At 52.1% G+C, this 3304-nt stretch overlaps 1 protein-coding gene across 1 annotated transcript in view; it reads right to left on the bottom strand.

The window, feature by feature from the left end:
* The window catches only part of ZNF789 (zinc finger protein 789), a 19271-nt gene extending 16354 nt beyond the window's left edge, over window positions 1-2917 (bottom strand). Inside the window, exon 1 of the mRNA XM_011943812.1 lies at window positions 2742-2917. The gene's annotated coding sequence lies outside the window, so the exon portion shown is untranslated. The remainder of the gene's footprint in view (window positions 1-2741) is intronic.
* Window positions 2918-3304: the final 387 nt, after the last annotated feature.

The raw sequence follows: 3304 nt of genomic DNA, 5'->3' as shown, positions 1-3304 counted from the left end.
CACATCTTGCAGCAGCCGGCTCTGGAAACCAAACCATAGCCTCTGAGGCACGGGCCCCACATCAGGACTTGATCAATAACAGCTTTATCCAAAATTTTGCTCCCCACTCCCTGTAATTTAGGACCAACAGGAGAAAGCCAAATGCTCCCCTCCCCTATCACGCAGGATGTTCGAGTCTAGTTATCCTAGGGATTCCAGTTAACCAGCTTTTCTTTCTCTAAATCCACTTATGTATTTCCAACCCTGCTCCTACAGCCAGCTCCACCTGCTAACAAGCCCCCTCTGAAAGTGTTCTGGGGGGGTCCCTCAACCCCCACCTCTAGCCTGGTGATTTGCTAGCAGGATTCAGCAACAGTAACAATTACAGACCTGCTATCCCTTTTTCTTCTTAGACAGAGTTTCATTCCTGTCAAGCAGGCTGGAGTGCAATGGCACACTCTCTGCTCACAGCAACCTCTGCCTCCCGGGTTCAAACAATTCTCCTGCCTCAGCCTCCAGAAGTAGCTGGAATTATAGGTGCCCGCTACCATGCCCAGCTAATTTTTTTGTATTTTTAGTTGAGATGGGGTTTCACCATGTTGGTCAGGCTGGTCTTGAACTCCTGCCCTTAGGTGATCCACCCACCTCAGCCTCCCAAAGTGCTAGGATTACAGGCGTGAGCCACCGCGCCTGGCCTACAAACTTGCTTTCTAAGAGTGAATTTTAATAAAATTCACCTTCATTTTAACGGATGCCCCTCAAACGCAGTTCACCTTCCCTGAAAACACAGTTCAGAACACCCTTTGCCTTTTTTTTTTTTTTTTGAGACAGAGTCTTGCTCTGTCGCCAGGCTGGAGTGCAGTGGCGTGATCTTGGCTCACTGCAAGCTCCGCCTCCCGGGTTCACGCCATTCTCCTGTCTCGGGTTCACGCCATTCTCCTGTCTCAGCCTCCCGAGTAGCTGGGACTATAGGCACCCACCACCACGCCTGGCTAACTTTTTGTATTTTTAGTAGAGACGGGGTTTCACCGTGTTAGCCAGGATGGTCTCAATCTCCTGACCTCATGATCCGCCCGCCTCAGCCTCCCAAAGTGCTGGGATTACAGGTGTGAGCCACTGCACCCGGCCTTTTTTTTTTTTTTTGAGGAGTCTCTATCTATCACCCATGCTGGAGTGCAGTGGTGTAATCATGGCTCACTGTAGCCTCAAACTCCTGGGCTTAAGCAATGCTCCTGCCTCAGTCTCCTAAGTAGCTGGGAGTGCAAGAGCGCACCACCCCGTCCAGCTGTTTGTAGTTTTTTTGTAGATGGGGTCTTGCTATGTTGCCCAGGGTGGACCCTGTGCCTCTTCAAAAAGGTACACTCTAAAAACTATCCTGATCAGTGGCTCCCAGGCTGGGGCAGAGGCCTCATCCCTTTCATTCTCTATACCAAACTTGTCCAACCCTCAGCCTGTGGGCCACATGTGGCCCAGGACGACTTTGAATCCAATCCAACACAAATTCATAAACTGTATTAAAACGTTACGAGATTTTTTTGCGATTTTTGTTTTTGCTCATCAGCTATTTTTAGTGTTTGTGTATTTTATGTGTAGCCCAAGACCATTCTTCTTCCAATGTGGCCCAGGGAAGTCAAGAGATTGGACAACTCTGCACTGTATTTATTGAACATCTGTTTGTGAAGGCTGTGCATCTGGATGTCAGACTTGCTAATGAAAAATTAAATGGAGGCCATGTTTTGGGTATAGCTCTAGGCCAAGCACCCACAGCCACATAAGGCATTTAAAATACACTGATTTCTCCCTTGAGTTCAGGAGTTGGAGACTGCAGTGAGCTATGATGGCACCACTACACTCCACCCTGGGTGACACAGTGAGACCCTGTCTCTCTTAAAAACAACAGGCCTGGCGCGGTGGCTCACGTCTGTAAATACCGGCACTTTGGGAGGCCGAGGCAGGCAGATCACGAGGTCAGGAATTCAAGACCACCCTGGCCAACATAGTGAAACCCCATCTCTACTAAAAATACAAAAATTAGCCGGGCATGGTGGCATGTGCCTGTAGTCCCAGCTACTCGGGAGGCTGAGGCAGGAGAATCGCTTGAACCTGGGAGCCGGAGGTTGCAGTGAGTCGAGATCGGGCCACTGTACTCCAGCCCGGGGAACAAAGTGACACATCGTTTCAAAAACAACAACAACAATTCCTTATTTCCCTGAAAAGTGTGCGCTGACTAGGAAGGAAGCTTTTATTCGCGTCCGCATGATAAACGGAACCAATCAGCTACAGATGCAAGGCTGATCCAGCTCGACTTACCCTAGAAGGAATGCAAGTTGATAATGGCCAATTACAACCAAGATCACTGCACTTCCTCATTTAGCTTTCTAAGCTGCCATTGGAACAATCTGCCAGCTGTTCCTCTGCATGCACAATAAACTCAAAACTTTAACTGGACGGGACTGTTAACTTTTGAGAAATTCCTAAATGCTGCTTCTTCACAATCACGTGAACACCTTCCACTAACAACCACGGCTCATCTCCCAGTCTAACAAAACCAAGCCCCGGCGTTCACCAGCCATTCATTCTTCGGACTTTGCTCCTCTCGCTGCTGAAGACTTGACACAGCCGAAAATACTCAAAAGCCGGTGCCACGGGTCCCGAGAGCTGCTGCACAGGCCCGGGAGTGTCCCCTGAGAGCCGGGGGTCTCCGCGGTGGCCTCCCCCAAGCACCCAAGCCCCCCACAACACTCGCTTCCTTCTCCCCAAACCTGCTGATGCCTCCGAATCTCCGCCGCGCCGCCTCCACCAGGTGCGGCCGCGGGGCTGGGCTCTCCTCTCGGGGTTCCCAGGCCCGACCCGGGGTCTGTCTGGTCCGCGCCCCTCGGCGAACCACCCCTTGCCCGAGCAACGGGCACAACCACCCTGGCAGCCTCAGAGCCTCTCGCTGGCTCCACCTGCGCTCGCCGAGCGAAGTGTCCCTGGCAGCGGCCCCTCTAGGATCGCGGAGGCTTCGCGACTCTCTTGTCAGACAAAGAGAGTGGTGCCCGCGCGAGTGGGCCCGGACCAATCGACGGCCGCCCTCCCGCCCAGACCAATCAACGGCCGCAGACAGCTCCGGGAGAGTCACGTGACGGACAGGGCCCCGCCTCTCCTGTTTAATCACAACATAATTTGCAATTATTCTATGATTGAGGAGCGACACAATTCGTTTCTTTGGCTGTGTGTTTGTGGAGGGGAGAAAGGTTATCAGAGGAAGGAAGAAAAATGGGCCAGGCGCGGTGGCTTACGCCTGTAATCCCAGCACTTTGGGAGGCAGAGGCGGGCGGATCAC

Source organism: Colobus angolensis, unplaced genomic scaffold, assembly GCF_000951035.1.
Source record: "Colobus angolensis palliatus isolate OR3802 unplaced genomic scaffold, Cang.pa_1.0 Scaffold222, whole genome shotgun sequence".
NCBI classification, from domain to species: domain Eukaryota; kingdom Metazoa; phylum Chordata; class Mammalia; order Primates; family Cercopithecidae; genus Colobus; species Colobus angolensis.
This window is presented reverse-complemented; position numbering and strand designations above follow the sequence as displayed.